Here is a 12,682-nt window from a genome sequence, read left to right as displayed (position 1 = left end):
AAGACAATTTATTATTGGTAACCATTTTATTTTTTATGTTTCAGATACACAAATAATTTTTAAAGCATAAATATGTCTCATAAAATATTTAGGACTTTACTGAAATTATTTTATTTTAATTTGAAATTCAAATATAAGTGGACATCCTTCATTTTATATGACCATCCTGTGCATGGGATGGTGACTGTGGGAAACTGTTTATTGCCTTCACTATCTGATAAACACAGACAGAGAACCCCCCGAAGGCTGGGTGCCTTTGAAGCCCTAGCAAAGGTTGGAGCTAGGCGCCACCTCTGTTTGTCCAGACAGTGGTAGCTGAAACTACTCCCCCATTTATTATTATGTAAATCCTTGCTGATGGGCCAGTCTGCCTGTTGCCAGGGGTCACCTGCCTAAGTGCTATGCTATGGGTGCATCCCAGAATCAATAAAAGCTTGGTGAGGCCTGAGCACGGGTGGAAGTCCTTCCCCTTGAGTTGGACTTGACCGCCTGGTCCCCCAATATTTCCAAATTATCTCTTGTCTTCTCTTTCATTTGTGTGCGGCTCTGCTTCCAGTTCCTGAACCCTGACCCACGCGGGATGTGGGAAGGAAACACCCAACAGGTGACTCCAGCTGTTTTATTTTGTTTTTAAAGGAATGTACAATTTCAAATGTCCAGAGGGATTGGGACCATCCAAAGAGTATAACTGGGTTATACATAGATACATCTATTTATTTTTTAGTGTTAATTAATTGGTACACTAGACTATTCTACAAGTTTTGCCCTGATTCTAAAAGGCAATCACTGTGAGCCAAACACAGAGACATTGAGTTATTTATTTTTCAGTCTTTATTATGGGTAAGAGCTAAGTGACGATTTCATTATATGATTTCTGTTGTCTTATTAGATGACACTCTAATCCCAGCTCTTAAAAAGCAGCTTGGGGGGGAGAAACCAAGATGGCGGCATAGGTAAACACCAGAGTTTGCTGCCTCGCACATCTTCAAAAATACAACTAAAAGACGGAACAGACATCATCCAGAACCACAGGAAGGCTGGCTGAGTGGAAATTCTACAACTAGAAGGAAAGAGAAAAGCTTACCAAGACTCAGAGGAGGAGTGGTGCAGAAGTAAAATACTAAGGTACAGAGGCGCACAAGGAGCGGGCTGGTGGCTGAGGGTGCGGTTGTCTTTTGCAATCAGGAGGAAGTCTCAGGCTCTGAGCTCCAGTTCCGGGCAAGTCTTTGGGGACCCAGACTCATACGGGAGAAGTGGGACTGTCTGGCACGGAACTCGAGGGCAGCTTTCTCTCGGAGCTGCTTGTAGCGATTACCGGGACATTGAGAAGCGGAGCCTCTGAGGGCAGGACTGAGAGCAGCCATAACTGCTAGCCCCGCCCTGTTGATTCAGTGAGACCTGCCCCACCCAAGCCCTGCACGGAGGCTTTTGCTGGGTAGCCTCAGGCAAAGGCTAGATTAGCACCTCCCTAGAGAACCAGGAGTGAGTGTGCCCAGTGGTCAGAGTGGGGCCATCCAGTTTGCACCTCCTTGGACCCTTAAAGGACACACTCAGGGGGCAGACTCAGTGAGCACCAAAGCCCCATTGAAGCAAGTCTTGCCCCAGAGGGGTGTCTCCAGCACAGAAGTTCTCCCACTGCAGACACAGCTGATTCTCACAGCCAATTGGCCTGGAGGTCAATTCCTCACAGTGTTAGCTACAACAATCAAGGCTTAACTACAACAAGACTGTGCACAAAGACCACAAGGGGGTGCACCAAGAGTGTCCTCCTCAGGTAATTGGGGAGGCTGAACCACTGGGCCCTAGAGGACACTTAGCACAGAAAACCACTTTATCAACACAGGGAAGCATTAAAAAATGTGGAGACAAAGAAACAGGACACAATTGACAGAAATGGAGGAAAGCAAACTTCTGGATATAGAGTTCAAAACCACACTATTAAGGTTTTTCAAGAACTTTCTAGAAGCCGCTGATAAATTTAGTAAGACCCTCGAAAAAGCAGCTTAGGGGAAACCTTGGTGACCCTAGAAGATAGTAAATTATATTGGAATGAATAATAGACTGGAAATCAAGAGCTCTGTGTGTAACTTGGCTCTCCCACTGATGTTTGACTAATATTTATATAGTAAATTACCTGCTTGATGTATTTTTGGAAGTCCTACAGGCATCCAAACTTCATAAGATATAAATGTCCACCATTTATGCTTTTGCTCTTAAATATGTTTCTTTTTTCCCCTATGTACCACCCTCTACCTAATCATTCAAATAAAAATATTAAATCCTATCGACACACTGGGGGGTAGAGGAGGCCGAGGGATTGTTAATGGCGGGAAAAAAGGAGACATATGTAATACTCTTTGTAATACTTTAAGCAATAAAACAATTTAAAAAATAAAATAAAAGCTTAATATGCAGAAAAAATAAAAAAAAATTTTATTGTTGATAGTATTACAGAAATTTCTCCCACCCTGCCCCCTTATCCTCCTCTTCCTAGCCACTACCCACCCTATCCCCCAGGTCTTCCATGGACTATGTCTATCTATATATATATAAAAGCTCAAGCGACTGTTATGACCAAACCACCAGAATGACCAGTTGACCAGTTACTATGACGTGCGCTGGCCACCAGGGCGCAGATGCTCAATGCAGGAGCTGCCCCCTGGTGGTCAGTGTGTTCCCATAGACAATGTCCTGTGGCCAGACAACCTCCTGTGAGCCCTCCCCCCAGCCGGATGGCCAACCTCCCGCAGCTTCTCCCCCCAGCTGGCCAACCTCCCGGGCCCCCTCCCCTCAGCCATTTGGTCAACCTCCCGCAGCACCTCCCCCAGGCTCACCAACCTCCCATGGCCTCCCCCGGCCGGCCAGCCAACCTCCCCCCACCTCCAGCTCCTGTAGCTAGACATTTGTAAATAAGGATCTGAAGTCCTGCCAAGAAGAAGTGAATGCTCTATCAGGAGCATTCAAATATAAGTGGACATCCACTTTTAGATTGCACACAATCTTGAGTTCCAGGAACATTTACCTCCCTGAGAAAGGCTAAGATTAAATAGTGGTGGGTGTAGAGCAGAAAGGGAGGGCACACCTGCAAGTTGTCTTCAATGCGCTATTGTAATAATATAGAACAAAATAAGATTTAGTTGATTAACTGCTGATGCACTAACCTTGTACCAAACCCCAATAAAAGCGATGGTGAGAGTGCAGAGTTTGCTACATGCCTGAGCAAGCTGTAGCCCTCTGTCCGGCATAAAAAAAAAAAAAATCCTATCAAAAAAAAAATTCTCCCAAAGACATGATGACTACACTATAAATTTAAATTTGAATTAATACTAATACTTCACAGATTGTTCCAAAAAGTAGAATGTGAGGTAACACTTCCCAACTCATTCTATGAGGCCAGTATTAACCTGCGACTAAAACTACACAAAGACTACTAAAGGAAAAAAGAAAACAACAGAGCAATACTCCTTACACACATTCCTTAAGAAAATACTAGGATACCTAATCCAGCAGCATGTAAAAAGGATTATATACCATGACCAAGTAAGAGTTATCCCAAGAAGGCAAGATGTGTTATCAACATTATGCTTACAGGCAGGGGAGATACCATGATCACAAAGGTGGTTTTTCCGGTGCCAGGCTTATGCACTGCACCCTGGATATGCTGACCCCTATGATTTCCTTAAACGTGGGAAACTCGACTGCATAATTTGTGGTAGTGGGGGACTGTGTTCATGCTCTCCTCTGGGGGGAAAAAGAGTTAAAATTATAAAACTCTTAAAAGAAAACATAAGTAGATGCCCCTAGACGGTTTGGCTCAGTGGATAGAGAGTTGGCCTGCGGATGAAATGGTCCCAGGTTCGATTCTGGCCAAGGGCACATGCCCGGGTTGCGGTCGTGATCTCTTCCCAGTAGGGGGCGTGCAGGAGGCAGCCAATCAATGATTCTCTCATCATTGATGTTTCTCTCTCCCTTCCTCTCTGAAATCAATAAAAACATATTTAAAAAAAAGAAAACAGCCCTAACCGGTTTGGCTCAGTGGATAGAGCGTCGGCCTGTGGACTCAGGGGTCCCAGGTTCGATTCTGGTCAAGGGCATGTACCTTGGTTGCAGGCACATACCCAGTGGGGAGTGTGCAGGAGGCAGCTGATTGATGTTTCTCTCTCATTGATGTTTCTAACTCTCTATCCCTCTCCCTTCCTCTCTGTAAAGAATCAATAAAATATATTTTTTTAAAAAATAAAAGAAAACATAAGTGAAAATCTTTGTGACCTTACATTAGGTCTCTTAGATATGGTCCCTTAGATATGACACAAAAGCACAAGTAATAAAAAAGGATAAAGTGGACTGCATTACAAATGAAAACTTTTATGCACCAAAATATACTATCAAGAAAGTTAAAAGATAACAGTTAGAATGGGAGAAAATATTTACAAATTATAAATCTGATAGGAGCCTAGTATCCAGAATATATAAAGAACTTTCACAACTCAACAATAAAAAGAAAATCAACCAAATGAAAAACATAGGATTAAATAGACATTTCTCCAAAGAAGACATATAAATGACCAATAATCAAATGAAAAAATACTCAACATCATTAATCACTGGGAAAATACAAATCAAAACCACAAGATACTGCTTCAAACTCACTAGCATAGCTAATAATTAAAAACACAGAGCCCTAGCTGGTTTGGCTCAGTGGATAGAGCATCAGCCTGCAAACCGAAAGGTCCCAGGTTTGATTCCAGTCAAAGGCATGTACCTCAGTTGCAGGAGCCTTGGTGGGGGAGCATGCAGGAGGCAACCAATCGATGTGTTTCTCTCACATCTATATTTCTGTCTTTCCCTCTCTCTTCCACCCTCTCTAAAAGTCAATGGGAAAATATCCTCGGGTCAGGATTAAAAATAAATAAATAAAATAAATACAGGAAAAAAAAGAAGTACTAAAGTAGATGTGGAGCACTTTGAACCATCAGACATTGCTGTCGGGAATACAAAACGGTGCAACCGCTTTGAAAATCAGTTTTTTTCCTCACAATGTTAAACATATGGTTGTCATATGACTCAGCAATTCCACTTCTAGGTATACACCCAAGAGAATTGAAAACATATGTCTACACAAAAATGTGTACAGAAATGTTCACAGGAGCATTATTCTTGTGATGAAAATTTTTGGAAAATATAATGGTGATGGTTGTGCAATATTGTGAAAGTAGGTAATGCCATTGAATTGTGCACTTAAACTGGTTAAAACAGAAAATTTCATGTTATATACATTTTGCCATAATGTTTTAAAAAGTAAAAATGAGCTAGGCCTAAGACCAGGTGATTTCTAGGTAGGGTGGCTGTAAGTTCCAGAACAGTCCACATTTATGACTGTTGTGCCAATCGTAGTTATTAATAGTATCCCCTTAGGCTAGTGATGGCGAACCTATGACACGCGTGTCAGGGGTGACACGCGAACTCATTTTTTTGGTTGATTTTTCTTTGTTAAATGGCATTTAAATATATAAAATAAATATCAAAAATATAAATCTTTGTTTTACTATGGTTGCAAATATCAAAAAATCTCTATATGTGACACGGCACCAGAGTTAAGTTAGGGTTTTTCAAAATGCTGACACGCCGAGCTCAAAAGGTTCGCCATCGCTGCTTAGGCTCTCCAAGTTGTCCTGATTGGAACAATGAAGGGCATGGTGACTCTATCTCTAAGGATCTCTGATTTTCTGTGGTTCTGAAACCTTAGCCACGGGCGTTAGGACCATGGAAAGGTTTTGTGATGACGTCACCTCTCCAAAACTAAAACCCACTGGCCTCTCAGAACTGGAGGCAGCGCAGAGGGCGTCTGCACGTCACACAAAGGCCCTGCTCCCTGGTGGCAAACCACAGTTTGCATGGAGTCCGCGACGTGGGAGGGTGCGGCTGGGGCGGTGGGAGGGTGCGGCTGGGGCGGTGGGAGCAAACGCCGGGCCCCACCCTCTTGCGTCCGGCCACACTCAGCATGGCCAGCGAGAGATGGGCGACCCCAAGGACCAAACGTGGCTCGGCGGACCAATGGGAACCGACAAGGGGCGGGAGTTATGGGAGGAGGGGGCATGGGCCCCGAGGGCGTTGCGGGCGGCCCGGACCACGCCTGCCTGGCTGGCTGGTTGCAGCTGCCACGTAATTCCCACTTTTGCTGGATTTTGCCCGGTTGGTGCCACCGTCAGCGCTTCCGGGTTGAACTGCAGCCGAGCTATCCGTCCCCACCCCGTCCAGTGCTAATCCCTCCTCCGCCTGCAAAGCCCAAGTCAAAGCTCAGTGGCTCCTCCCTCTCCTTTGGGACGACTCTGCCTCCCAACTCCGAGATAAACTGGAGTGTGTCCTCACACGTTTGAACGTAAAACATTTCTTTCTGATTATAAAATATATGCATAATTTAGAAGATTGGGAAGAACGTTAGTATCAAAGTAAAATTAGAAAGCATTAAAATGAAAATGAGATGAAAAATTATTATCCCGCCAACCAGAAGCAATCATGATTACCTTTGGTCATTCTTTTATTTTTTTCTCTTGTTTTAATATCATTGGGACAATGCTGTAAAAAAAAAAAAGTTGTATTGTTTTATTACATGCTAAGTATTTTTCCTTGTCATTTTAATTTTATGCATACTATAAAGCAGCGGTTCTCAACCTGTGGATCGCGACCTCTTTGGGGGTGGAAAGACCCTTTCACAGGGGTCGCCTAAGACCATCAGAAAACATATATATAATTACATATTTTTTGTGATCAATCACTATGCTTTTAATTATGTTCAATTTATAACAATGAAATTGGGGGTCACCACAACATGAGGAACTGTATTAAAGGGTCGCGGCATTAGGAAGGTTGAGAACCACTGCAAAGTATTCCATGGATGAATGTGCCATTATTTTCATTGTTTCCAATGGGAATTTAAGCACTTGGAACTTTAAGTGAATAACTCATTGGAGGTGGGGCAGATAGAGTAGGAGAGGCAGGTAAGAACTGGCTAATCCATGACTTCATCTTCCCTTTATAAAGTTGTTCCACAAGAATTACAAGATTTTAGAGCCCTTACAGACGTAACAGTCTTAGGGTTCTAGATTCTAGAGTATTACAATCTTCAGAAACTCGGAATCATACTATCTTGAGGGTGGTAAGGACTTCTGAAGAAACAAGTCCTAACTTTCAGTAAATGTAGGAGTATACACAATCAGAGCCGTCTCAAGCGTGGGCTCCTTTACATTTAGAATGTCACCTTTTACTAGCTCTAGTCAATCTCTCTCCTGTATCAAAATGGCTCGAACAAGTCTTCACCAACGGGTCAAGAAATAAGTTAGGACTCCAGCCCTAACTTCTTCCTAGGTAGGAGCTTTACTAGGTATCTAAATGCTGTTTGTCGTGAACTACCATTTCTAAGTAAAAGCAGGGCAGGGAAGGGGGGATTTTATATGGATCTGTTCACTTACTTATTTGATAGGAGAGAAATAAATATTGGTCTCTTTGGGTCTCTTCCATGAAACCATGGACGGTAAATGGACTGCTCAGGGGTTTTATAATAATGATAAATTGGCCTGAATAGGGGTATCCAAATAAATGAGGTAATGTTGAGAGGTAGTAACTGGATAAAAGAGCACTGGGCTAGGAGACCAAAAACCTGACTCTTTAAAAGGTGTGAGGTTGAGCAAGCCACTTCAACTCTCTGAATCTTAATTTCCTCATCTTGTGATGAGTATTTTAAGTCCTTCTTTGCTTGCTTCATAAGATCGTGTTGAAGGACAACTGGAAAAATGTTTATGAAAGTGTTTTTAGAAAAAAGATGGCACTGGTGTGTGGGAAGATCAACTAAAGAACTTGTATGCAGCCCTAGCTGGTTTGGCTCAGGAGATAGAGCCTTGGCTTGTGGACTGAAGGGTCCCAGGTTCAATTCCAGTCAAGGGCACATGCCTGGGTTGCAGGCTCAATCCCCGGTGGGGGATGTGCAGGAGGCAGCTGATCAATGATTCTCTTTCATCATTGATGTTTCTATCTCTCTCTCCCTCTCCCTTCTTCTCTGAAATTCAATAAAAATATATATATATTTTTAAAAAAAGAACTTGTATGCATACATGCATGGACACAGACAATAGGGTGGTGAAGGCCAGGGGTAGCAGTGGGCTGGAAGGGGGTCAGTGGGGGGAAAAGGAGACATATGTAATACTTTCAACAATAAAATGTTTTTAGAAGGCACTGTATTTTGTTATTATTACTGGATAGCATAAAATTTTTAAAAAGAAAGTTTTGAAACAAAAAATATTTTTATTTATTGATTTTAGAGGAAGGGGAAGAGAGAGAAACATCAATTTGTTGTTCTACTCATTATCCATTCATTGGTTGATTCTTTTTTAAAATATCTTTTTATTGATTTCAGAGAGAAAGGGAGAGCAAGCAAGGGAGAGATAGAAACATTAATGATGAGAGAGAATCATTGATCAGCTGTCTCCTGCATGCCCCCTACTGGGGTATAGAGCCTGCAACCCTAGCATATGCCCTGACCAGGAATCCAACCATGACCTCCTGGTTCATAGGTGACACTCAACCACTGAGCCATGCAGGCATGGCTGGTTGATTCTTATATGTGTCCGGACCAAGGATCAGACCTACAAGACTGGTGTATCAGAACCAGGGCTGTTTTGAAACTTTTAAAGAATCACAATAATTCAGATAATTGGGAGAGGAGATATGGCAAAAGCCAAGTGGTATAGTAACTTTCCTAAGTTCATATGACCACTTCTTATGCCATGATAGCATTATTAACTCAGGGTAACTTCTGTTTTACTCTGAAGAATTTGCCTCTTTGGCTTGGAAAGAACAGAATTTTCTCAAGCGATTTATGGTGGAGATTTGTTGAGTTTTTCATTGTTAGGATATACTTGTACATGCTGGAAAACCATTAAAAGCTGAGCAGTCCAGTTTCAAAAAGAGTTAGGATACAGGAAAGAGAAGGTGGTTCTGGATTCAAGAAGGGGCTATGGACCACAATAGAGTCAGAAGGTCTGGCTTCCTCTTAACCAGACTTGAAAAATATGTTCACTTGGATTGAGCCTTAGTTTCTTCATCTGCAAAATGGAAATAATAATAATAGAAATGTTATCTAACTGGGTTACTGTCTATTATGGCAGAATAATGGCATCCAAGACCACGAGAGATGAAAGGGCCTTAGAAATTATATATATACTAGAGGCCCGATGCACGAAATTCATGCATGGGTAGGGTCCCTAGGCCTGGATGGCAATCATGGCTGATGTGTGGGGCGACCAGTGGGGCTACTGGGGGACTCCGCTGGCACCCGCCTTGGCTGGCCTGACGCTGCCCACTCGCCGGTCCCGCCCCTCGCTGAGGAGACTGGCGGAGCAATTGTGGGGGGCAGCACCGGCCTGCTCTCCAGCTTGCCCCACCCCTGCCAGTTGCCTTCCTCTACTTGGGCCACCTGTGGGGTCTATGGGCTGGGGGCAGCTCCTGCATTGAGCATCTTTCCCCTGGTGGTCAATGCGTGTCATAGCAACTGGTTGTTCTACCGGTTATTCTGACATTCAGTTGATTTGCAAACTAGGCTTTTATTATATAAAATAAAATGGAGGAACTGACCTAATTAGAACAGAAGGCGGGAGTTCTGGATTGTAGCCTAGTCCACTTGGCCTTTGCCTTGATCTGAGAGCTCCCAGTCCATCACCCTCATTGTACAGATTTGGATGCTGAGGCCTAAGGAGAAGAAGTGACTTGCTCCAACTCATCCAGGTCACATAACGGTAGTGGTAGGACTTCAGCCTAGATTTCTTAAACTCCAGTGTGGTGTTCTTTCCCTGAATATAAGCTGCTTCCTAAAACATAATAAGAATGTGTATAAAAAGCTGAAATTGTCAGGAGTAAAAGTAGTAAGATTCAAAAGGATAAATAGAAAATGGACATGATCAGGCAATTCGCAAAAGAAATACAATTGGATAACAAAATATGGGGAAAGGTTCAATCAACAGAAAATGAAAACGAAAACTGAAACTTATAAACTACCAAATTTGCAAATATTTTTGATATGCAATTTTTTACTTACCAAATGTGGAAAGTTTTCAAATATATTAAAATTCAATTATTATGAAGGTGTGGTAAAACAAGAAACAAGTAAATATAGCTATTTGGCAAAGTATGCCAATAGCCTCAAAATTAATCTACATAGAACTAATTCTACTTCTCATGATAGCTATCATAAGAAAGTAATATTAACATGAAAATTTAGCCGAAACCGGTTTGGCTCAGTGGATAGAGTGTCGGCCTGCAGACTGAAAGGTCCCGGGTTCGATTCCAGTCAAGGGCATGTACCTGGGTTGTGGGCACTTCCCCAGTGGGGGATGTGCAGGAGGCAGCTGATCGATGTTTCTCTCTCATCGATGTTTCTAACTCTCTATCTCTCTCCCTTCCTCTCTGTAAAAAATCAATAAAATATATTTTTTTAAAAAAAGAAAATTTAGTATAATCTGTAATATTGAAAGTAAAAAACTTAGGATCCAATGGTACATCTTTATAATATAATATTGTGCAGCTATAAAATGATATTTGCAATGCATTTTAATAAACTAGGGAATAGTTTATATCAGAATATACTGAAAACAAAATTGTCTCTAAAATTGGAAGCAGTCTATATTGAAACTATTTTTAAAATATTATTTTTAAAAGGAGAAATACAATGAAATGTTAATATCCTGATTTTCTTTGTCTGGTGTGGATTTTTTGTTTTGTTTTATTTTACTTTTCAGTCTTTTCCATATTTTTACAGTATATTTTTCTTTTTTTAAAGGAAGGCTCTCAGAGACTCCAATAGGAGCTTATCATGAGAGCCATTTGATTAGCAAACCTTGGTGGCAAAGTGTTAGTGTTCTTCGTCAAGTCCAATGTTCATCCACAAATATTTCTGGTGCCTCCTCTATGTCCATGCTCTAAAGATGCTGAGAGAAACACAATGCTGAATCAGACAAGGATTCATAAATCAAGGAGCATGCCCTGGTGATCAGAGAAACACATCTGCAAATAACTGTAATACGAAAGAAAAGTCCAGAAGGGAGGTGTAGGAAAAGATGGTGAACAGAGTTATCACTGGAGAAGCAAAGAGTACATACGTAGGAGTGGCTGGAGTGGTAAAATGGAGATAAATCATAAGAGCTATGAATGCCAAGATAAGAAGTGTTGTTAAATTGGAGGGCCGTATGTAGCTATTGAAGGTTTTGCTTTGTTTTTATCTGTTTTGGTTTCATTTATTTGTTGGTATTTTTAAATTCTCACTCAAGGATATATTTTTTTCCATTGATTTTTAGAGAGAGTGGAAGAGGGAGGGAGAGACAGAGAGAAACACTGATGTGAGAAAGACACAATGATTGGTTGCCTCCCACCTGCTCCTTACCAGGGCTGGGAGCCTGCAACTGAGGTATGTACCCTGGACCGGAATCGAAGCCAGGACCCTTCAGTCCACAAGCCCACTCTATCCACGGAGCAAAACCGGCTAGGGCTTTATTTATTTATTTGTTGTTGTTGATCTATTTTGGTTTTAAATCATGATCTTCATGATTTGAGCTTCAGGAAGGCTACCTTTGGAAATAAACTAGAATATGAATGAGACTAAAGGCTCGTAGATGAATTAGAAGCCAGTTCAGATGAGAGACAGTGAAAGTGGACGTTGGGAAGTAGATGTGAAGGTAAAGAGGAGGAGGCATTCGCCCAGCCGGCGTGGCTCAGTGGTTGAGCATCGACCCATGAACCAGGAGTTCACAGTTGGATTCGCGGTCAGGGTATATGCCTGGGTTGCAGGATTGGTCCCCAGTGTGGGGCATGCAGGAGGCAGTGGAGCAATGATTCTCTCTCATCATTGATGTTCCTATCTTCCTTTCTCTCTGAAATCAATAAAAATATATATTTTTTAAAAGAGGAGGAGGTATTCAAATAAAGACAGAGAAGATAGTTGAAAATGAAGGTTAGAAGCTCCTATTTCAGTAGGTCAAGGAGGGATTACTATTTTCTGAGGAATTTATTTCAAAATTGGCCTCCCCATCATGATTTTGTAAAATCTGCACCTGTGCCTCCTTATCTCAGACTGCCAGGCAGGAGAACCACACTAGTTTGTTAGAGTGAAATTAAGGAATTTCTGCTTCTATGTTTTAAAATATGTTTTTATTGATTTTTAGAGAGAGAGGAAGGGTGAGGGACAGAGATAGAAACATCAATGAGAGAGAAACATCCATCAGCTGCTTCCTGCCCTCCTGCACACCCCTTACCGGGGACTGAGTCTGCCCTGACTGGGAATCGACAGTGACCTTTTGGTTCATGGGTTGACTCTCAACCATTGAGCAACACTGGCCAGGCTCTGTTTCTATTTTTCAGTACACTTGTGATATCTGGGGCTTGGGCAGCAACAACCACAAAGGATTCTTCCTAGTTCCTTAGAGAAGTTTTTCTTATGTTGAGTCACGCTGTAAGCTATGAAAGGTGGTGTAAGCGATTCAAGGAATGAGAATAAGGGGAGCGGGAGGATAGCCTCTGAGGTGTCCAAGGATTCTTGCCCTTATGCTGAAGGATCTTTGTGCAATAGGTCTTCTCCCAGTAACCTGAACATGGGTTCTGGGCTTCTAGAAAGATTCTCGGCTGAGTTGTCCACCTTGCT

The 12,682-nt window shown here is 42.1% G+C and overlaps 1 non-coding gene across 1 annotated transcript; it reads left to right on the top strand.

Moving 5' to 3' along the window:
- The first annotated feature begins 3,581 nt into the window (after positions 1–3,581).
- Positions 3,582–3,744, top strand: LOC132242393 (U1 spliceosomal RNA). Its single transcript, XR_009454591.1, has one exon. It is a non-coding gene; the product is annotated as a U1 spliceosomal RNA (small nuclear RNA).
- Positions 3,745–12,682: the final 8,938 nt, after the last annotated feature.

This window comes from Myotis daubentonii, chromosome 9 (assembly GCF_963259705.1).
Source record: "Myotis daubentonii chromosome 9, mMyoDau2.1, whole genome shotgun sequence".
In the NCBI taxonomy this organism is placed as follows: Eukaryota; Metazoa; Chordata; class Mammalia; order Chiroptera; family Vespertilionidae; genus Myotis; species Myotis daubentonii.
This window is presented reverse-complemented; position numbering and strand designations above follow the sequence as displayed.